Below are 25650 nucleotides of genomic sequence, written 5' to 3' on the forward strand. Positions count from 1 at the left end.
TCCAAGCTAACAATGCATGCTTAATAATGACTTATTATAAGGCTATTCGAATCAAATTGAATTCTTCAAAAAAGGCTCTCTGCGTTTAAAGCCAGCTTTTGGCTGAGTCCGTCTGGTTTTGACTTGCTGTTGGTAAAAGACCAAGAGAAAATCCAAGTCTAACACACGCGCAGCCTCAAAGACTCGCTTCATAAAAGATCCGATTTCGTTTTAAATGGGATTTTAAACAATAATCATAGAGAGGCAAAATCATCTTTTTGTGGAGCGTAACCTACATGATGGGCACGTGAACCTGAACAGATTTGACTTTTGATCATGGTATTTTGTATACACGCATTTTGGCTGAGTAGCCCGTGAAATTCATTTAATTATCTTGTGTAATTCCCCCCCGATGCGTAAATAAAATGGATAATTGACTCCAGGCGTGAGAAATCTCGACGATACGTTTAGCCTATAAAATAAGTTTACATAGCTGATATTTGTGCTTTTTATTTTTTGAATTCGATAAAAAAATATATATTTAAAAGTAGAGAACGATTTTTTATCTGAATTTAAATAGAGATCGCGACAGAAATATTTGGCCTGGTGAAGATGGTCAAGTTAATAAGAATAGCAATATTCGCTACTGACATTTGTAAAATAATAATAATAATAATAATAATAACAAAATATTAATGAAAATAAATGTTTGGTGCAACGGTAAAATGTTATACGGTTTAAAATAACACGTTTAAATAATTGTTTAAATAATCTAAGTTACATTCTCTCGTGCGCACAACATATGTATTATATAAAACAGGTTTATATATAGGCAAAGTAAAAATTTCTGAATATCTAACAGAAATACTTGCCCACACATAAAATAAATAAATAAACCATTTCAGGTTTATGGGATTGGTTAAATAAAATACAATTAAAATAAATTACAAATAAGTAGCCTACTAATTAAAAATATTATACCATTAATTATATTAATTTTATTCAGCTCATTATGCTCGATAATGTAGCCTACAGAATTTAAAAACGTAATGTTTGAGTTCATAAATCAAGTTACTGTATCGCTGTCGTTAGGTGTGATTTGATTATGTATATTTGGTTCTCAGATAATCAAATGCTTTATCGGAAACATTGCTTTATTTAAATCATTTATAAATCTTTGTGACAGAATCAGTGACTTGATGATAGTTGAAGCTGATGATGATGAAGACAAAGCATTTTTAATGTGGGCTTCTGAAAATCCAAAAACGAACCAACGCTTTACAAAAGGCAGTGCAGAAATATTTAACCCAGTTTAGAGGAAACATCTTTACGACTGCGTTGACAGGATAACAAGCTTCTCACTTATTTCCCATATAATTTAAATATGACAGGTATAATTTAGATATGAAATAACTTCCATGGGAATTTTATTATTTGTAATTGACGCAGTGATTGTACAGGGCATTATTTGAGGTTTATTTCGACATTTATATGTTGCATTGAACAGTCAGTGCACATCTTTAAACAAGTTAAACGAGCCAGGCTTAACATATGCGATCCGCAGGCAGCGTTCAAACTTATGTGGCATTTCTCGTCCCCCAAATCAAAAGCTCTGACGCTTTCTTCAGCCTTATGGAGCAAAATTTCGACAACAATAAGCACAGCCCTTTAGTTCAAAGCGCCCATCAGGGGTCTACCAGAAGACCTTTCTTCTCCCTCTTTTCATTCTGAGTTTGGAAAAGCACTACAGGGCCAAGGCGCTCCTAATACCTTCTGATGGGGATTGAATTAATTATCTCCAATAACACAATTGTGCTTGGCCAACGAAAAGAGCAAAGCATACCCCTTCAGAATCACAGACACGAAAGAAAGGGCCTTTCAAAGGACGAGAGAGAAGAGGGAGAGATCTCTATCCGACATCAGCTTTAGAAGCAGCTGCTTTTCCATCAAAAATGATACGGGAGAAGTTTATTAGAGCTTTGTGCCCCTCTAATATGCATCGACCATGTCAGGTTGGTGGTCTCGCACTCCCCTCGATGGTGCTCCGTGTTTTGTATCTTCATTATTCTACAGCAGGGGCTTTTGGATAGAAACGGCCAGTTGCTTTCGTTGGAGTTTCATTGTGCTATTTCTTCTTATTATGTTTTACATTTTATAATAACATTTATTAGACGATTATAGAATAACGCATTTGAAATGATGCAATTATTTCAAATGAATAATGCAAAAAGTCTTAATTTGCACTCTTAAAAATAAAGATTCCTTACTGGCATCTAAGGTTGCATGAAGAAACTTTAACATGGTTCTTATAACAAAAAGGTTCTTTGGATTAAAAAAATAATTCACACTAAGAAAAAACTAAAAACTAAGCAATGGTTATTTTAAGAACTGTTCACTGAAAGGTTCTTTGGTAAACCAAAAAAATAAAATAAATAAATAAATTCTTCTATGACAATGCTGCAAACAACCCTTTTGGAATCTTCAATTCAATTAATTTAATTTAAGCAAATAACCTTAATTAGGCTATTATGGAATTTCACTCTGGTCCAAATGAATATTAATATTATATATTTTGAATTAAGAAAAAAAAAAAGATTTATTATATCGTAATATAAGCAAATATTAAGGTTATCCAAATCCAATAATGCACATTTTTAAAATTACAACCAACACAAATTTATCAGCTTGATAAGAACCTGGGAAAAGTAAAAATGTCCCATAGAAAAACGTGCACTATATTTGTATGAATAAACAGCTACTATGAGAAGGACAGAAGCAGACAGAGAAAAAGAGAGAGCTTGAAATACTTGGTGTCGTTATAAGCAACCGGATTCAGTGGTGCTTTTCTCTGAGGGTCATTCAATAAGTGCAGCCAAAACACGGTTTTAATTAAAGCGTATAAAAGTTTTTTTTTTTGTAAGTCCATGATCACGCATACTGAATTTGGGGGGTGGTAATACGGCATTTCACTCCACAAGTCCCAATAAACCCAGCCTCCAGCCCCACTCTGAACATCCACATCTCAAACAAATCATTTAAGAACACACATCTCAAAACAAAAGTTTCTTCCAGAGAAGAAAAGTTGCACCATCAAAGGGCAAGTGTTTTCCATAGGGATGTGGTGGGACACCCAGGTTGTTTCATCTCCACGGAAACCTATAGGAGGAAAATCGACAAGCTTGTCCTGGTGTCGGGCGTTTATTTGAGGGGAGGGACACTCAGCAGCACGTCTGGCCTAAACAGCCCTTTCTTTATTCACTGGTGCATCGAACATATTTCTGAGTACATAATCGATCAGGCTGAAGAGGAGCTCTGCTGAAGGACGGACAGGGAAAGGCAACATTAAGCATGCTTATATAATTGTTTGGGGTATCTATTTGTTGGTAAAGGTCGACAGATCTCTTTGGCCCCATTGTTATGTTTGTAAATTATCAGCATGCAAAGCACTTCACATTAAAACACTCGCAACACTTTATGAAGTATTCGAAGAATCATCAAGGTTTTTGTATTGTATTTTATATAGACTTTAAATACCTGCCATTCCTGGAAGATACTGTATATCTGATTTTGCAAATTGGGTTGTGTTAAACAAAAATAGAAATTTTAAGAACACATTAAAAAGTATTAAAAGTAAAGAATAATTGCAAATTTCACCCAGCACAAAATTTAGTGTATGTCACTTGAATTATAAAAAGCATTACTTATGGGTTTGATTGGAATAGCTGTGTTTAGAACATGATTATGTAGTTTTAAAGATTAATTTTAATTAAAAACAAACTCCAAAAAAAGAGAGAGAGAAAAAATTGATGATTCATATTTACTTAAAGTAAAACACACAAATAAGGGTGTTTTGAGTGATACATTTTTTTTTTTTGAGTCGGGTAAAAAACAGATTTAACAATTATACAACTATATTCTCTATTAGTGGACTGCACGATTTGATTTGATGATTTAAAAAATTAATATAAAAATTTAATATGTATATTTTAAGGACGTATTCTATCATTTCTATTTGTCAATATATATAAAACCCCTAAATGATAAAGCACAGAAACAATTTATTACATAACATTTAAGAGTAAATACCAAACAAGCATTCATGATCATAAAAACTGACTGTATCAATCTTGATACACTGCACATTTTACCTAAATCTAATCTAATATTGTTATTATAACTCCCTTTATTAATCGGGGGAAAATGTAAAATATCTATAGTCCAGTTTGTCCGCCACCAAATCCAATACAAAAAACAAAACATAAAAGAAAAAAGCCCAGCCTGATTTTATATTAGCTGGCTTTCTACGGAAAATAAAGTCTCAGTACCTCATAAAATAATTGTCCAATCAAATCTCCCTTGTTTAACCAGACTTAAGAGTTTGAAGGTAAAGGGCTGGCAGCAGTAGTTTCATTGGTGACTGCAGAGAGAATGTGGTTAAACATTTACGATGGCGTTTCTGAGCCTGGGCTGGAATGAGAACAGGGCTGAGAGAAAGAACGCCACTTCCAGCCTGTGTTTGTCCAGGCCAGGCTTCGGCTGTTTGCTCAGAGTTAAACGCTGCAGCCTGGTCACCAGATGTGGCCGTCTGCCTCGGGTCGTCCGGCGGCCAGTCAATCAGATGACTTTTCGGACGCTGCCAGTGCCCACTTTCTTCCGTAACACCTCAACCAGCCGCTCCAACCTGAGAAAGGAAAATCAGAGCGAGGGAAGGCAGATATAAGTGATTGTGTAAATGAAAGAAGAGCAAGACAAACGCAGGCCAGCTCTTAGCGGTTTTCTCCTCACACAAGGCACTCTTGGAGGAACAGAAAGATGCAGAGAGTGGATGTAGACAGTTCTTAAAGTGGGTGAGACATCCATGCTGGTGTCAATGCCCAAATCCTCCAAATATCCGCCTGCCTTTACTCCAGTAAACAGAAGCCTGTGTGTGCTGCCATGTGATTGGTCGGGGTGAGTAAACCTGTGCTTATGAGGGTGATGATCCCACAGACTCTGTGGAAATGGAGGGAGATCTAGACGGGTGAAGGGATTCTTCAGGAGCAAATGAATAATGGGGAATGAAAGCAGACCTGCTTCTCTCCATCCAAACAAATGCTGGTTCTGCTCCAAAAAATATACTCTTCAGAAACTTCAAATGATGTTAAACTATGCGATCAATAAATTAATAAATAAATATATAATAAAAGAAATAATATGACAAAATAGATCAAATCAGGCTTCTTAAATTATGTAACTACAATTGAAACTCACTTAAAGTTACATTACTTAAAAATATGAATATAAAATATAGCAAAGATTTTGGATTATTTTTTATAATATTCAATGTGAAATATTTGTTTAAATTGAATGATTATTTATATATAAATTGTGTGTATATACTCCACACAAAGTTGAGATTTGCTCATACATTTTATGTAAATTAAATGCATTATGTTTATTAATAAATAAAATAAAAATAATAACAAAACTCTCACTCCCGCTGTTTATATATAGTTGTGTGTGTGTGTGTGTGTAAAACATTCATCTTAAAACATACTGTATAATGCATTTTATTTAATGTATAAGCAAATCTCAAATTTGTTTGTGTTACAACTTCTCAAAGGTGACGACAAAAAAAATGATGAAAAGAAAACTATGCATAAATTTCAATAATTTATTTTAGACCATGCATAGAATAAATGACAAGATTTTAACACTTTATGGTGCCTTTCAAGACTTTATCCATTAGCACAATGCTAGTTTGGAAGATCCAAGTCTATAACATTCAGAGCCAATTTTTCAGTACTTACTCTGTGGTCTGAAAATCTGATTGGAAAGTTACGTTTTGATTAAATTCCTTACATAAAATAAATGCATGTATGACAAATGTAGAAGGTTGTAGATAGCTCAGGATTGTTAAATCCCAGCTTTTTCAAATAAAAAGAGCCGATAACATTGAGTTGAAGCGGTCTTACAACAACAAAGCAAGCCCAGCTCTATATCAGAGTCTTCATAGCAATCCTGATAAGACGTGCTTAGCATAGCCAGTGCTTGTACTTATCCAGTGAGCATATGGGAGTGGTCTGACCCACGCATTGCTCCCCCTGAAGTCTCCACCTGTTTTTCCCCGAACAGGGAGATTGAAGAGCAGCCGCAGGACCATATGCATTTCTCAGAGGCGCTCTGTGGTCAAGAGAAATTCATCACTTTGGAGCAAAAAGGAGGGAAGAAGAGGGGGGTGGCATGGTTCAAAACAGCAGACTAATATTTATAAAAGGTCACTGTTGCTAAATGAACAGGCCACGCACATGAGCATATATACATATACAAGCAAACAGCCTTCATATCACACAAGCAATCCACTTCTACCCAAAACACACAAACATGCAGACAGACAGCACAAGGCTGTCTCTCCTCCATAAACATGCACGGAAACACCTTTCACCCTTGTGTGCAAATTTTTAGTGTTTTAAATATATTCATTAGCCTCGCGGTCATGTTTGCACAATTAACAGGTCTGCCTTTCCGTGGCAGGATCTCCAAGGTGTGCCTGCGGGCTGGGGAGGATTTGGTGAACACTGTTTGCAGAGGGTGGCCGTAAACCCAAACATACACGCCAGGGAAGAGCCGGCAAAAGCACAAATCCCGATTAAGAATTCACCGAGTCGCAAAACCAACAATTCCAGCTCAAATAACACAGAGTAAACAGCAGCCGTGCATAAATTCTAAACAACAGCACGTTTTATGTATGGAACGACAACATATCCGTGTTTCAATGCAAAAGAAGATCCTGTTTATAATCTATAATTATGCCACGACAATGTCTGACAAAAATGCTCGAATGAAATGCTATAAGATCATGCTGAAAACTCAGGCCTCTGTAGAGGGATTTTTATTGGTACACAAGATGCAGAACGGCACAAAAGCAGGCCTGTGACAGACAGAAGAGACTGAAACAGCATGATGGGACCGGTGTTATTGTAGTATTTTAGTACCAGTGTTATAACTTGTATTAGTATTATGATTTCGTTTTGATTTTTATCTTTTAAAATATTTTTATTATATAAATATTACAAAATATATTTTATTTATATATATATAGCTTTTATTAAATTTTATGTTTTATTTTTTCATTTTTATTTTTGTGAAAGTTTTACCAAATTTGTTGTGCTTTTTTGTATATATATGTCTATAGTTTGTATGAACTGTTACTTCAGTTATTTTAGTACATCCAGTTAAACTATTTGACAAATGAGAAATGTTGACAAGGCAGCTCGCTGAAATAATAAAAAAAGTTTGTTTATAATTTATATGCATATTAAATAAACATTAAAAATATTTATATATAGTTTTTATTAATATTCTGACTTAGTTTTCATTTTTTTCTATTTTCATTTATTAAAGTTTTTGTTTTTGTCATTTTCATTAGTTTTTTTATATTAATTCTATATAGTATTATTAATTTTATTTCAGTTGCAGTTTTAGTTATTTTAGTACATCAAGTTAAACTACATGAGAAATTGAGAAATGTTCCCTATGCAACTAGCTGAAATAAAATAAGTAAATTTGTAATAAATATAATCAAATTATAAAATAAAATAAATATTATTTTATTTCTTTTAAAGTGTATTTAATTTTAAGTAACAACTCTTTTCTATGGTTTTACTTTTAATAGAAATCCCTGTAGTTAGTAATAACCCTGGATGAAATGCACCAGACACAGCACATTTGTGGCCCATCAGGCCAATGAAAAGGTCCTTTGTGCGCTTCTTACAGCCAAATTTGATTCAGTAGGTCATTAGACATTCAGCTCAGCTCCTCCATCAATGGGCCTGGAGGAACGGCACTCAGGTGCTACATTCTGGGCCGGCGCTGGGCTTCCTCCTCCCTGGTTCGCCCCGCTGTGGGAGCCTGGAGGCTGATCGCATCACCCCTGCATTCTTCTCACCGCCATGTGACAAGGCCCACGTCAGAGTGGCTTCCCACAGGCCAGCCAGAGTCCGGTGAGTGCAGGGCATCCATCTGAATGTCAGCTAGCGGTCAGGTGTGACCGGCTCAGTTCTCCTACCACTTACTGCAGACGATCACAGTTGTACACACACACAGATGCTGATGCTCTATGGAACAAAATAGCTGTCACCTCGACCCTAACCATCTCTTCATGAGGGCTCACTGCAAGAAAAATATCTCTTTTCAAATTCTGTCACATTAACTCACCCCATAAACTCAAAGTAGATTTGTCATTTTTTCCTGGAACACAGAAGCAGGACTTTTTTATTAATCTTAATAATTTACATAACTTTCCATATAACAGATTATTCACTCTCAGAATTTTTTTTGCATAATTCATGTATTTAGAGGTAAAACAGCTCATCACTGTGGCAACTAAATCCAATGGACATTTTTGTACATTATTTACCCCTAAAAGCTTCATACCAGTACCTTAAGGGTACATACAGTATATTACTACTCTGTGATACAAATAAGCACTTTTTAAGGGTCGATAAGGTGCAAAGTTGTCAACTAAAGAGTACTGTTCTGGTGATAAAATGCTGTGTATCTAAAGTTACATTTTTTGCACATTTGTTCTGAGCAGTTTTTTTAGTTAACTAAAACTAAAAACAAAACTACTTTAAATAAAATAAAATATTTAAAAACAATAACACAACAAAATTGCAACAAAAAAAACCCCCCAAAACAAACAAACAAAAAAAACTAACGGAAATGTAAAAATAAAAACAAATTCAAAAAATAAATGTATGTATAATGTTATCTCGATTATATACAAAACAACACTTCTATGAGTGTACAGTCATCACAGCTGTCAAATTAAGCACATTTAAATAAATGAATAAATAAAAATCAGTAAGCAACAGAAAAGTTGTCCATGTTACTCGGGTGCTTATTCCCTGAAAACAGTCATGGTCACTATGAACTGCCCTTGTACCAAAACAGAACTCGTCATCATATATAAATGTTTCCTATACAAAGAGATTTGAAATTATGTGATGGTGTACAAATAATGACTTTGGGTGAAGCACTCCTTTAAATGCAAAGTTCACCCAAAAATGAACATTTTGCTATCATTTACTCACCCTCATGTCATTAAAGCAGTTTGACTTTTTTTGTTCTGTGGAACACAAAAGATGTTTAGATTTTTTTCCCTTAATGAAAATCAGTGAGTTTCAACATTCTTTAAAATATCTTCTTTTGTGTTCCACAGAACAAAGAAAGTAATGAGTGTGAATAAATGATGTTCATTTTTGGGTGAACTATTCCTTTAAGAAATTACTTGGCACTAATTCAGGGCCTCGGGCAATAAATAACATGCTGACTCTCAGAATACAGGGAACTTGTTAACTTCCAGTAATACTACACATAGACTCTTCCAGTAGTCCAGTAGTCCTGTGATTCTATGCTGCAGACAGTAATGACTCAAACTACTGAACCTTGCACTGTGGATGTCGCTCGGTCAGACCAGTGTACACATACAAGCTGCTCTGATACATATTTGCTGTCTGTGTGAGGACAGCAGAACAGGTCAAAGCAAAGTGCATTGTGGGATATGGAGTTTCATGTCATGCAGAAGAGGCTATGTGACTGAAACCCTTCAGAGCGGCATGTGTAAACAGAGCACTAAAGTTCTGTCATTGTGATGGGGTGGTGGGGGGTTCTCCCTGTGTTTTGAGCAACCCCTCAGCTCAGCATCTCCACCCCCTTTGGTTAATTCATCATGTAAATAGATCAGCAGGCCGGCCTGTGTTTGCTTTGCGTAGCGAGCCCCCAATGTGAGTGAGACAATAGGGAGAGAGAGGGAATTTCTACCAGGCAACCAGTTTACAAATGTACAGAACAGCTCAGGAGACCAAGGCTAGAGAGAATGAGAGAACATGCTTAAAGAATGTCCAACAAGTGTAAGAATATCTCCAAACAGAAATAAACAGGCTTCTTTAATGGAACACATAAATGGAATTTATGTAGAATGATCATGCTTTTTTCAATGCAATAAGTGAATAGAAAAATTACCAAAAAAGTAGTCCAAATGAGACAAATGGATTTGAGATTATGGACTACTTTTGTAATGCTTTCATGGTACTTGACAGCATCTTTCCTCATTCATTGTCATGGAATGCAAATGAGCAGCATGAACATTCTGCATAACATCTCTTTTTCTGTTTCACAGAAGTCATACAAGTTTGAAACTAATGAAGGGTAAATGAGGACAAAACTGTCATTCTTGAGTGAATTAACTGTCCTAAGAACCCAAATCGAAATTAATATAAGAAGAAAAAAAAATCATCAGCCATAAGTTTTCAGTGTCACATGAGCCTTCAGAAATCTTTCACATATGCTGATTTGCAACTCCAGAACCATTTATTCACAAAGAGTGGACTGCAGCTGGAGTCAGTGCTTCAAGAACCACTATGCACAGACGTATGCAAGACATGGGTTTCAGCTGTAGCATTCCTTGTGTAAAGCCACTCGTGAACAATGGACAGCATCAGAAGTGTCTCGCTACTGAGTGGTCCAAAGTTATGTTCTCTGATGAAAGTAAATGTTGCATTTCCTTTGGAAATCAGGGTCCCAGAGTCTAGAGGAATAGAGGAGAGGCACACAATCCACATGCTTGAGGTCCAGTGTAAAGTTTCCACAGTCAGTGATGGTTTGCGGCGCCATGTCATCTGCTGGTGTTGGTCCAATTTTTATACTTTTTAGTTGGCCAAGATTTCTAAAAATCCTTTCTTTTTATTGGTCTTAAGTTATATTCTAATTTTCTGAGATATTGAATTTGGGATTTTCCTTAGTTAGTCAGTTATAAACATCAAAATTAAAAGAAATAAACATTTGAAATATATCTGTGTGTAATGAATGAATATAATATACAAGTTTCACTTTTTTAATGAAATTAGTGAAATAAATCAACTTTTTGATGATATTCTAATTATATGACCAGCACCTGTATATATGTATATAGACTGGTAGTTTAACATGATTGTGGTTTGTTAATTAAACTTTCCCATGTATAAACATACAGTGCATGTGTCTGTACTCACCTCTGCACTTTCTCATTGGCCTCCCTCTCTCTCTCCTGGGTCAGACATAGTTGGGTCTGAGCGCTCTGAAATTCTGATGTCAGCTGCTGCAGACGGTGCAGCAGTGGCTGAATCTCGCTCTGGCTCTGGTTGAGGTGGCAGGACTGTCCAGCCTGGTCATATCAGCCTGATGTTGCAACACACTGAAAACACAAAAACAGTTTTGATCCCTAAGTGTATTTAGTGTAAGAGTGATTCATGAATTGGCCATGTTCACTTGGCTGCTTATAAGAAGAGCTACCAAATCTTAAGTCAGTATTCAAAAAACATAACTACTACTTGTTTATTTTTTAATAATTGAGTTTTTGCTTCAATAAAATATAAAATGGCTAATATTATAATACTTTTAACCATCAGGAGTTTACCACATTTAAACTTATTCAGCAGAATTCTGCATTTTTTCCCCTCTATTAAATATAAAATAAAGTGAAATAAAGTGAAATATAATGTGAATAAGTGCAAAGAATATGCATGGGCCAAGTTTTGCATAAAAAAAATAATTACAAGTACTTTAAAATCTAGATTTTATCAACAAAACCTATACTCTAAAAAGTGGTTAACTGCATTTGCTAACTATTAGAGCAATATCTACCTGACTTAACCCATAAAAATTAGCTTTATTTTGGTGAAAATTATCAGGTATTCAGGTTGATTCAGCAATATTGACTTGACCAGTTTTAGATGCTTAGGTTACCTTGTTTTCAGTCTGTTCTAACAAATGTAGTAGGCAACATAGTTTAAATGATTGCTTATGAATTAAAAAAATATTAACTAATATGAACTCTACTGAATTTGTAAGTGCATCTATTTCCAAGTAATATCAATTTCAATGCATATAAAAACTACACAACTACATATCTTTGTTATTCATCTCACACTTCAACAGATCCTTCGGAAAGACAATCATCAAAATTACAAGAAATTTATAACGGCTGACTGACGGAGTAGCATCAGGGCAGGCTCATGTTTCATAAACCAGGAGAAAAGCCAATGGTCAAATTTCTTACACAAACATGAAACTTGACCCAGAAACAGTGAGAGCATGCTTGCAGTTTACCTGGAGGTGGGAATCGTAACTCTATATCAACAGACACATCTGATATTCAAACGGAATGCCAGTACAAGAAACAATATCTGGGGCTAATAATTCCTCAGAATGTCAGCGGAATACATTAGCGCTCTGACGGCGCTGCATCCAAGTCGAGGTGAAATCAGACAGGTGTTTTTCAACAAGGTGTGAGATAACGAGGGTCAAGATAAAAACGAAAGGGTAGGGGCGACGATTAGAGATACATATCAGGTACTCGTCATAAATTGAAATGCTGCTAACTGTCACAAAAAAACAAATCAACTTCTTGAGAAGACAGACGTTTTAAACAACAAACATTTCTAATGAAAACATGATGCAGCTTTCCTGTGCAAAAAACAAAACAAAAAAAAAAAAACACCCAAAATGCTGAAGTGTTGCCAAGGCATTCCTTTATTTGATATGGCATTTACAGTTCAAGTAATTGCGCTCATAAAATACCCGTGCCAATGTGCAAAGATGGTTGTGTGCTTTCAGAGCTGCATGCAGCAGTCAAACAATTGCCTCTGTGATGAATAATAAAAAATGATAACCGGTAACTCCATTAATTTTAACATAAAAGCGGATGCAACCATTTGTAACTTGAAATTGCGAAGCTCCTGGTGTCATTAACTTTGAAAGCGACTTCAGTGATATTGTTCCTCTGTGCCATTATCATTATATTTGTGGCGTGAACTCTCCTTTTCTTTTAAATGTAGAAACTATCATTTTGAGGTTTCATTCTTGAAACGTTTCGTTTGCTCCCAATTATTTATTTAGAAACTGTCCATTATAGTGCTTTATTGCAAATTGGTATTTGTTATCATAATATTTGAATTTATCATCACAGTCATGAACAGAGTGGTTTATAGCGCAAACTAAGTTTGACAGGATCTAGTTATTTTTCTAGTTAATTACCTAAAGCTGGTAATAAATCATTAAGTCTCACTAATTTAAAGAACTAGCTTTCTCTTTCTTGCAGAATAAGGTGGATAGACTTCCTTGGTTGCTGTGTGGTTACATACTGTACAACTAATAGATTTTATCACCCGTTTCATCGTCTGTCAAACAAAAAGTAATTTTGTCTTCCCTTAAAAAGCCGCAATATAACTTTCTATGATAAAAGGTGGTTAAAAACCTGTCAACAAGCTGCAGAGGACTTATGTGCTTTAATACGACACAAAGAGCATGGAGATGTCAATGTCAGGCCTAAATAATGATAACACCTGCTCCCCTTTTTATTCAAGCAGAAACTAGATGAATGGCTGTAATAACACACACACAAGTACACAGTGCACACCTGCGACCACAGACGTACAGCAAACCTCAGCGCTATTAAGTGGGCAGTCATATTAGCCAGGGAAACAATGCATTTAGTACAATGCCACAATTAGCTGTCAATACAAAACGTCTGTCTGGCTCACATGCCTGCATGCGTCTTTAGTGACAGAGACATCAAGATTGATTGGCAGCAGCTTTTGTCTTATGTGCCTGTATGTTGTTGCCCTAAAGTCATATCACTCATTCAGTCTTGCTAATTAGTTCCAGGAAGGTTTCCATGTCAGGGTCTTTTCTTTTTTAAGGCAGGAGGTAATCAATTCTGATGCGATATTGATGGTAGAGAAAGTGATGTAAATGTGTGTGCTTTGTTTAATTAAATGCAAACATATTGGGTACAAAGGTCCAATGACAGTGACAAACAAGGGCAGAGAAGCATTGCCACACTATGGATTATCTTATCTAAGTCATCCCACCCCCTCTCAGACACAACTGGTCCATCCTGATCCCCGCTTTATGAGAATGATTATAGTAGGTTATATGACGTTCCTGTCCCGCTCAGAGGAATGGAGATGCCAGTAAGAGGGAGCTCCATAAACAGGTATATAAACACTACCTGCCTAGTACACAGTTCACAGTTTAAATAGAAGCTGTGATGGATGTGTCAAATTATAGGTGATTATACCAAACCCTTAAAAATAAAGGTTCACAAGGAACCTTTCAGTGAACTGTTCATAAAAAGAACCATTTTTTTAATTAGTGCAAAAAATATTTAATAATCTGAAGAAACCTTTTCCACTATAAAGAACCTTTTGTGCAATGGAAAGATTGGATGGATGTTAAAGGTTCTTAATGGAACCACAGTGACAATTAAGAACCATTATTTTAAAGTGCACACATAAAATAATAAAATTTTCTGGAAAATTGACAGGCCATAATGAATGTATTTACTACAAACAGATTTTCACAAAACATTAATTGATGAACTGGAGTGGTGTGGATTATTGGGATGTTTTTATCAGCTGTTTGGACTCTCATTCTGACGGCACCCATTCACTGCAGAGGATCCATATCTGAGCAAATGACGTAATGCTACATTTCTCTAAATTTATTCTGATAAAGAAACAAATGCATATCAATCTTGGATGGCCTGTGGGAGAGTAAATATGAGCAAATTTTTATTTTCGGGTGAACTACTCCTTTAAGTATGAGCAACAGTAACAACGACAGTGAAACCCACTAATAAAAGAAATACTAATAGCGCCCCTTGTACATTTAAACATTCTATTCACTGCATTCAACCAAACATATGCTACTTGTTAAAACAGTGTTTGTTAGTCTAGTTATAAAGGTTGCCAGACAGCCGACCTGAGGACTCTGTTAAACTTTAACCAAAACTGTAAGATACCTGATCACAGGGGTGGGATCCCAACGAACCTGCCCTCTAACTCTACAGGCCAGTTAAACATTAACACCACCACAAAATGCTATCAGATGGGAAATGTAAAATAACCTTTTCATAGAGACCATTTATCTACAGGCAAAAAAAGTACATAGAGACCGCCGACAAAGCAGAGACAGACGTTCTACTGACAGGTGTCTATAGCAACCTGATGTGGAAATGAACTAACTACGGACCACGTCCCACTGCAAGCATTCCTTGCACCAATCACTCATGCTGACAGCTGCTGATAAAGGCCATGGCTGTTCCAATATGTCTCGTTCCCTCAATAGAACACAGAAATAAGAGAACACACCCAATGGTGAACACAAACACCAGAGTTGTGATCACTCGTTCATGAAAAAAAAAGAATTTCTTGTGCTGAGCCTGAGCAGGAACACTGCTGTGCATTTGGATAAAGCAGCCACTGCTTGCTGGGAGGGGTTCCATGCAATCTACAAAATGTATTTTGCTGCACAGAACGGCGAAGACGACTAATGCAGCGGCTGCAGTTTGCTCTGTTTTGGGGATAAAGTCTGTTAATGCCACAGGCGATATAAATATCACATAAATTCAAAGTTTCCATCTAGCAATGTGGCATAACGACTGGTGTTATCAACATCCAAGGATTTCTGAGAATAAGTAATTTCAGCTCAATCGGCGGGGGTTTGAACGAAAGGGGGAAAACACAAGAAAATGGCAATAAATGCCACTGATGATCAGTTCGCCGAGAGATGAATGATTAGAAATCTTTACAGAGATCAGACAACTTACTACTGTGTTACCTCATATACAAAGTTAATAATAAACACAAATATCAAACACCAAAATGAGAGAGGGACTGTGCAAAATAGTGTGGTTCAAATAGGTTTATATATGCATGTTTATATCACATCAAAAATTACAGTAAAGACATTTATAATGTTATAAAAGATTTATATTTAAAATAAATCATTAAACAATCTAGAAAAAATCTGATGAAATCTCAGTGTTGCCAAAAAACAAAAAAACAAATATATATATATAAAAGGGACATAGAATATACAGTTTGTACAGTATAAAAACCATTACGCCTATGGGATTTCCCCACTTTTCACAAAAACAAACGTGTGTTTGTGTGTGTGTTTTATTTTAGTTTATATATAGATATATACATTATAATATGCAATAAATAAAAAAAAAATAGAAAATCATATATATGATAAAATATTATAATAAACTATATAAATCATTTATATGCTAATTTTATTATATGATGTAATACATATTAGCGTTATCATATTAACAATAAAATTTCATGCTAATATTAATGCTAATCCATAGATGTTTGAGGTTTATAGATTTTTTTCAAACTTCAAATATTAGTGATATTATGAAATTTGTTGATGATTTATTTGATGAACATGTCAGGGCAGGTTTTCTTATGCTTACAGCTCAGTTAAGGACCATTCAGACCAGTGGGTCAGATTAAAAACTGGGCTCTTTGGCTTGTGGTGGAGTGCAAGAGTATTGGAAAGAGAGCTCATGTATATGTACGTTGTATCTGCTAATGACTATCGAGCTGCAAGTGTTGACAGGTCGAGCTGTTAGCATGTGTGATAATGAGCGATCACTGGGGAGTTGGGACCGGTGGTGTTAATACACGTCTATCCAGCGCTGCCTCCATCCTGGCTGACGCTCAAACAAAGCACCTTAAACTCACAGTCTAACCTCTCCTTCACCGGCCGGCCAATGATAACCCATTAAAACAACCCACCCCAAGTGAACAAAATTGCCTAAGTGTTTCTCTTTATCAGCAGGGAACGTGTGTACACTCCACTATTCGGAGCCAGTTCTATCAGAGGTTCATGCCGCAGACATTTTTTTCTACCACCTCATTCTCTCTCTCATCTGTTCGCTGCCCTTTCATGTGACACAGACTGTCTGTTATCCTAAAAGACACAATGGAGGTGGTCGGGCAATCCTGAGAGCAAACACATGCAGCCATACTCTGGCCTTTGTTGGGCCTGGAGGATTCTCCTTTTAAAGGTTCAGCGCTGCAGTCACATTGGCAGGGGCTGGGGACCAGCGCTGGACACCCGGACGATCACACAATGCAGATTGTCTGAGGAAATACAATGTGTTCCTCCTCCTCCTCCTGCTGGGGCAGACAGAAAAGACTACAAGAGAGAGAACTCTCTTCTCAGATTAATTGAGTTGGTTAACACCCAAAGAGGTTTACATGGTTTTTTGAAGATTAAAAAGTTGTTTAGAACATAAAGAATTTTTTCAGATAAGTGTGTTATTTTCTTGAATAAGTCTTAATGGACCCTAAAAGAAGTCTGGTGGCACGTTAAAATATGGTTCATTTTATTAATTTATTAATTTACTGGGTTAGATTCCATAAACTATCAGTGAACAATACTTAATAAACAAGATTTGTTCACAAAAAATGTTATTTTATTCAGCAAGGATGCATTATATTTATAAGTAGCAGTAAAAATCCTTATTACGTTAAATAAATAAATAAATTATAAATATAAATAAATTAAATCGAATTACAATAAATTATATTTCAAAGAATTATTTCTTATATTTGAAACAATCGCTGTTCTTTCTATTTATTAAAGAATCCTTATTAAAAAACTAATCAAGGTTTCCACAGAAATATTAAGCAGCACAATTGTTTTCAATTTTTATAATAATCAGAAATGTTTCTAGAGCAGCAAATCAGCATTTTTATTTATATTTTTTAAGGATCATGTGACAATGAAAGGTTGGATTAATGAAACACAAACACGCAATCATGCACAACGAGATGCGGAAGAGATCTAATAAGATGTGATGAATGCAAATGGAAAGTCCTTGATACACACGGATGTACGTCTCTGTGAAGCCGGATGAAGCTCACTTAACCAGCACGACCAGTTTATGAGCCAAATATATTCACTCCATATCATCTATCAAAGCAGCCCTCACTGACAGATAAACCCCAAGTAAAGCAAACAAGGCCTCTAGCTGGAAGACAGGAACCGGGGAGGGACGGTCTGCGGTAGTCCATCACGGCCACTGGGAACGCTTTGGTTTGGTTATTTAAGACCCTGACTATCATTTTGAATAAAACCTTAAATAAGCAGAGTTCAACTCGCAGGCCAAAACAATCAGATGTTAGGTGCTGAAACGTTTGCAGTTGGTGCCTCTGGAGGCTTTTTTGTGCTGAGAATCCCTGCATGGACAGACAGCGTCTGCAGGAGACGTGGCTCCAGAACACAACTTCACATACGCTCCAGTCCTTTTGAGATCATGAGTTTGCAGTAATCTGATGTCTCAATGCACTTAAGTCAATGATTTAGTTTTCTCTGGGCAAAGCAAACAAAACATATAGAAGCCAATTTCAGTGTTCATAATCTGTTATAAAGCTGGGCGATGATGACTCTTTGAGCTTTCTGCTTTCTGCTTCAATCAGAAACAGTAATGAAATGAGTCACATGTAATGAGTGTCTTTTTTAATTATAAAAGTTTTGTGATAACCACCTCATTAACAACTATTCTACTGCTTCTGGCTGTCAAACACATGCCCACAAAGGAGCTAAACAAGAAAAAAAAGTTTATACTGTTTAATAACATACATACACTCAAGGTTTAGAAAAAAGGTTTATAAAAGGACCATTTTGGGTTTCCCAAAGAACCTTTCTCCTAATTCCTGCATATAACACCAACACATTATCCATCACCTGAATTATTACAATTCTCCAGAACAACTTGCCCAGCTCCTTTGTTTATTTGCAAGTTCATTAAGGCATGTCACAGCAGGTTCATTCTCTGCCACAACTCAAACAAACTGTAAAATGTATTGAGTGAGTGGTTTAAGGTGTTACTGTGAAGTGTAAGGTGAGGTGGTTCGCCTGCGTGAGGTTTGCAGCTCCTCTTTCAGAGTGTGACTGTGCAGCAGGGCTTTCTCTCGTTCTCTCTCAGCTTCCTGAAGCTCCTCTTCAAGCTGTAGAGATTGGAGAAATGCATATCAGCTCATATCAAGCTCTGTTACAATACACTGTTCATGTATGGACAGAACTAAACTTTAGGAAACACAAAGAGTTGTAGTACATGAAGAGAACAGTTTAAATGAATACATAATATTGGTAATTTACTTTATTGTCTCTTAACTAAACTTACAAATAATTCCATGAGGAGAATTAGCACACGGTCAATATGAGTTTACCAATAGCAAAAGAAAAAGAACAAATGCAAAGAAATAATACATAAATAAAAACTGATGAAATCAATACATAATAAATAATAATCTATTTTATTGTTTCCTAACTAAAGAACTAAAGGAAAGAAGAAAAAAAGTGGTCAAATTAATACATGCTATTATCAAGAGATACTCAACTACTCATCAAATCTGGCTATAACATGTCATATAGCCTATAACAAGTGCTCTCAGACATTTTCTCAGACAACGGATTTAAATCCATCTTGAAAGCATTTTGGAGAGCACTTAAACCTGGTCTTTTCCAGATCAGATAGCTATCCAATCAGAGAAAATGCATGAAGCGAGCAGGTGTAAATTGGACCTAAATAGTAGAATGTGGAGCTGACACAATGGGGAACTAGTCAAAATAAATAGACAAACAGACATGATTTTTCACCAATGTGGGTGTAAAAATAAAAAAACTGAAATAAAATACAAACACTAAATAATATGATGCAAATCAATTCTAACAGCAAAAAATCGAACCAAATAAATTCACAATTTTGCATGCACTGTGCTTTCATCAGTATGTGATTGTGAAAAGCTCAATTTCACACATAATGCCTCTGAAGCGCCTGTTTCTCTTACTGTCACGAAGAGCAATCAAACATTAAATAACATCATTTCATATTTATTGGCTCATTTCATTGTTTTCTCTACTTCAGATCAGGCAGAACTTAACTTTTCTTTATCGCCAATGTCAGACAGATAACCATCTGAACTCCAGCTGAACTTCATTCATTGGTTCGTGTGCACACAAGGAGAAACTCAGTCTGAGGTGGATCCAGTTTACTCTACTGTCACCTGCTCAGCAGCGGTGTGTCGTGAGACAGAGGGATCCCTGGGTCGGTGGGTGTGGGGAAGGCCGGGTAAACACGGTCCCCTACCTCTCAGTGCCTAAACCTGCGGCACAATAAAGCCCCTGCTAATGACCAGCCGTTGAAACAGATGTATTGATGGACTCATCCTATCAACAGCTGGGCGAGGAGACAGACACAATGCAGACTGTCTAAACAAACATGACAACATGTGCTACTGTAAAAAGGCCTGCAATTTCCCCCCCCCCCCGTGAGAGACAGAGAGAGGACAAAGACAGGGAAAGCTGAGAAGACAAATAGAGAAGAGGGGGGGTTAAAAGAGACATGTCCGTTTTTTGTTAAAGACACAGTTTCCCCAAAAATTTTGTCATTTACTGACCTCCATGTTATTCCACACATGTGTGTCCAGAGGAACACTAAAAGACGCATTTTCAAGCTTCAAAAAAGACAAATAAGCACTTAAAGTTTGTGAGTGCTATATTCAAAATCTTCAGAAGTCATATGATATCTTTGAGTAGAATTGCAAATGAAATTTGAGAGTGGAAAAGAAAGATTTTAGGCAAATACTGTCTGTTCTTCATATAAAGAAAATCCTATTAATTAGAAAGCATGAGACATGTGAACTAGAATATGAAAAGTCTTTAAAAAATATGTCCCAAAGTACTTTTAATATGAAAGAATTTTCCGTTATGATTTTTTCCCCGGGTGTTTTACCCCATATTTTGAAAGACACCTTGCATTGTGCAGTGTTTTAGAATTAGAATGATTATTAGAACTTTATAGTCATAGTTATCAATATAATTATCATCTTTGGTGTCAATTGGCTTTTAAATGTAATTTTTGTGCTTTTAAACACGTTAATGGAACATTACAGTAAAAATCACAGTATAAGTCTGTCATGTCGAAAACAGCAGCTCAGATTCACATCAAAGTGTGTCCTTTTGCGTTCCTCATAATAAAGAAAGCCATACAGGTTTGGAATGACATGATGGTAAATAATGACAATGAGTATTGCTTTGTTGAACTATTCCTTCGAATGAATGCAAAACTTGGATTTATCATAAGAGCAGGAGATAAATTACTCTTTGGTAACTTTTTCTATACCGTAGGGTTTGTAGAATTGAGGTGTGTCATTGACAGGCTTGGAATTTCAACAGTTTTCGTCAGAAATATGTGAATGGTGTCCGTGCCTTATCTTCAGGGTGTATCATAAACTGTGATAAACCTTGAAAGCTTTCATCCTAAAGGATGCATTGTCTGCAAAACACATTCAGTATGACACCTGTTTGATATTGAGCAGTATCTTATTAAGATACCCTGAATGGGAGTTTCTTTTTCACTAAAATCAAGTGGAGCACAATAGCCAAAATAAGCAATGCTTCACAAAAATTTTACTTGCAGACATGCAACATGCCCAGCTAACAAATAAAAGTATTTTAATAACGTTTTGCTAATGATCCCATTAAGTTATGAAAACATTATTTCTGAATGTTCTGTGAGCATTTAAAATCTCATGTTTTTGAAGTGTATTTTTCTTGGTTAGGTGAATGTAAGAAAAAAACATAAAGGGAATGTTCGACTGCATATCTGTGCAGACATTATGTGAATGTCACTTCTGAAACTACAAGCAGCAACATTTAAAAAACGTTAGATAAATTAAATAACAATCACTTAAAATGTTCCAGAATTTTTTTTCCAAGAATAAAGCAGAAGTAGTTTTTAACTAAATGTGTTCTAAGAATGTTTTGATAACGTTCCTATTAAGTTACAAAAACATTATTTTAAATGTTCTCTAAAAATTTTAAACATCCAGTTTTTTAAATGTTTAAAAAATGTTAGACAAACTAAAATAACGAACAATTAAAATGCTTCAGAAAAACATTACATGAATAAAGCATGTTTTTAAATGTGTTCAGAGTACGTTTTCTAACGCTCTCAATAAGTCATGAAAACGTTATTTCTGAATATTTGCTGAACATTTAAAATGACCAGGCTTTTTTTTATGTTTTAAAACATTTTTTTTTTTTTACTTAATGTGTAGTTAGAGAAAACATTAAGAGAACCTTCCATTTTATAATTCTGCAAACATTATACTGTAGGAATATTGCCTCTGAATGTATTCTGAACCATCTGAAAATAGTAGGTAGCAACAGTTAAAAAATATTAGACGCACTAATAATTAAAATGTTTAAGAAAAAAACATTCCATTAACACTGCATAAATAGAGTTTTTGTGCTAACGTTTTGACAGTGTTATTCAAAATCAAATCAATGTTCAACTTTAAATCAATGTTCTATTACGGTTTCTGGAAGAATAATAGTTCATAACTTTGACAGAACCATTATACACCTCCGATGCAGCCTGTGATTAAAAACCTTCAACTGCAGGCTAAAGACACAAATGCAAACGCAATCTTTGCATGCTATAGATAAGTCTTTGTGCTTTCGTACCACAGTGAATGACTGTAACGGAAACAGGCCTATGACTCAAACGCCCGGTGCATTTAAATCCCTGAAACACTTTTACCCACAAGCACATGCAGCTTCCGCTGGTGCAGGCCCAATCATTCTAATTACTGGAGTGCAGGTCTTGCAAGTCAAAGAGAACATCAAAAAGCCTCAAACCTCTAAAGTCAATATGTACTTTTCTCCAACAGCGAGGGGAGCTCGACTTCAAAGCACAATTCTTTTAATCTTATGTATTTTATCAGCATTCATTACAATATTATCCAAATTAGGTTCCCATAGTAACGTGCTAACCTGTAGAGATTAAGCCCTGCAAAGGAGGGTCGCAGCCTTGACCTTTACGAGCGAGCGTTTGGTGGGGCAGAGGTGGGCTGGTCGTGGCCTTTCTGACCCAGTGGGGAGAGGAGGATGTGATGTGATTATGTGGTTATCAGCGGTGTCACAGTCCGCTCTGTCTGGAGCTCATTTAATGCTGCACGGCCCGAATCAAGTCAGAGGTCACCGAACGCTGCCACTTAGAAGCGGTTGTGCAAAATGTTAGATGGTACATATCATGAAAAAAATGATTTTTCTTGCTGAAAATAAATAAAGAGTTGCAAGCACATCATTCAGACCATTAATAAAAACTAAGCTGCAAACACGTGTTAAATCATCATGGTTATTAATAACATATTAATAACATATGACCACCCACATTTCCATAACAAATACTCAGTATTCAGCAGGCCTGCCTTGACAAACAACAGTGTGAACTAAACCACTATGCAAAACAAGTAAACCATAAAATGGTTAATTTTATATTTAGTAGTCTTAGAGGCACACTGAAAGAAATAGGCTCTGAAATAGTTTTCACTAATTGCAAAGAAATGGCAAGTAACACATTGACTTAAACATGAGAATTTCAGTGTTTCCTGAAACACACTCCAATAATCTTTTACTACAAAAATAATTTTTTATACAGTGTAAAAAATGAAACTGACTTAATTGTATGAATGTTCACTTTTGCAATGTACTCAAATAATATAAAATAACTGCACTTTAGATAATATATTAATCCACTTGAGTGTACTTGAAAATAAACCAAATTGCTGCTTCATCCTTAAAATGTGAAATTACAAATATACTTAAATGCATGACATATTACACAAGTTCTAGTAGAAATGACAACAGAAATGAAAGTATATTTTAGTTTACCATAAATACTTGTCAGCACATTCAGCAGTACACTTTAACAATATTTTCAAGAAATTAGAATTATGAAATTACATATAAAGATTTACTTAATTCCTACTTAAGTGGGTCCAAAAATTAAGCTAATTCCATTTAATATAATTTACATTATAATACATACAAATTTGATTGCCATTAACATACAATTAAGTGTCCTAAAACATTACACTGAGGTTGCACTTAAGTCTTCTTTTAAAAGTACATTATTTTTATGTAATAAGTACTCTTTTTAAAAGTATGCTAAAGTGTACGTCTTTTTAACTTTTTTTTTGTCGTCAGGTTTTAACCTGCACTTTTCAAACATTGAAAAAATGTCTGTAAGTATCTCCTAAACTATTAAGCAAAGTAATACTTATTCCAAATGTTGCGAAAGTTTAAATGCTTTTCACAGATTTTATCACAAGGTCTAATCCTGTGAAACACACGCACCCTTCTCTATTTCCGAGCCTGTGTCACCTGATGATGTCTGCTCAAACGTATTCAGTTTGACAGGACAGAGACAAAAGTCTCGCATCCTCGTCTGACAACAAAGAGCTCAAACACACGAGAGCCCTCCTCCACAGAACACACTCATAAATCTCTCTCGTAACAGCTGATGCCCCTGGCTTTAAAACACCAGGAGGACTCACACCTTCTACTAAACAACTGAAACATCTGCAAAGAAATGCACGCTCTAAAAAAGGTGTTTCAATGCAATCTTTATAAGGACCCACTATCATTTATTTTAGAGGGAATGAAACCAGGATATGATGCAGGTCAAATTCAAATCCATGAGCATCATAACTGATTCACCCCCATGTCATTCCAACACTATGAATTTCTTTCTTCTGTGGAACACAAAAAATATGCAAAATAATTCCTTTTATTATGTTTACTCCATTATTTATCAATTTTATTATGAGAAATTAAATAAAATAATAATCAGACATGCAAGAAAATAAATAAATAAATAAATCGACACGCTTGAGGTTTGGTCTACTTTAAAAGACCAGGCGTTGTATTTTCTAGGAAAATACAACTTTAATGCAAATATAATAATTTTTTGTCATAAATATCAACTATTTAAACATGTAACCATTTCTTTAAAATAAACAATTTCTTAAGAGGAAGTCAAAGGAATTACTTGACATGCTTTTAAACTTGCTTTTTAAAAGAATACAGGCAACAGGACTGAGAAAAATTTCAACTTAGAAAAAATGCAATAAAGTCACCTGGCTGAGACTGACCAAAACACATTCTGAATAGTTAAATATACGTATTACTAGATTCAGTGATTCATTTTAATTTGGAAGAGTTGCTATAAGCAAACGGCACCATTTCGTTCTTTTCTATAGGACAAAACCATATAGTGAACAGGGACTATCAAATAAATCAATAAAATGATCATAAAAGTAGTCCTTATAACTAGTTTGCTATGTTTCAATTTAGTCCATTCAGTTCCAAAAATTAAAACGTGACAAGATGGTATTAATTCACTGGTATTAAATGTGGCAGGTTTGAATGCACACAAGTGCAAATTAGATTTGAGAGCTTTGGCTTCTACTTCTGTGTTCCACAGAATAATTTCAGTAATTTCAATTTAAACAGAAGTGGCATTTTGGGGGAAAACCGACAGCAAAGACGCAACAATCAAAACCCCATCAAGATAATATTATCCACATTTAATGATCCATGAGGGTCAGAGCAGATGAAATCAGAGTTAAAGGTGAGGTCTGGCCAGAGCGATGAAGGCCTAGAGAGTGATGGGGGCAGGAGCAGGCGTGTGAGATCACTTCACTCCTGTTAATGCAGAGGGAAAAGCTGCAGTGCAAACACAGGTGGTTCAGAGCGAGGGCAAAGCTCTCCACAACGAGCCGTCCACATCCCCCACTCAGCATTTAGAGAGACTTGCATGCTTCAAACTAAAACCTGCCGACAAACCAGCATATGACAGATTACAGATTCATGTTTCGAATCATCACAGAATGTAACAATTAACAATTGTTTGACCATTTTTGTCCCTTAATGAATCTTGTTTTTTGACAAGACATTCCCAAAAAGTTTTCTCTTATATTATCATGAAATTACCTA

The 25650-nt window shown here is 35.6% G+C and overlaps 1 pseudogene; it reads right to left on the reverse strand.

Annotated features, from left to right (window-relative positions):
• Positions 1–4568: 4568 nt before the first annotated feature.
• The window catches only part of LOC113072677 (mirror-image polydactyly gene 1 protein-like), a 44359-nt pseudogene continuing 23277 nt past the window's right edge, over positions 4569–25650 (reverse strand).

Source organism: Carassius auratus, unplaced genomic scaffold, assembly GCF_003368295.1.
Source record: "Carassius auratus strain Wakin unplaced genomic scaffold, ASM336829v1 scaf_tig00009850, whole genome shotgun sequence".
NCBI lineage: Eukaryota > Metazoa > Chordata > Actinopteri > Cypriniformes > Cyprinidae > Carassius > Carassius auratus.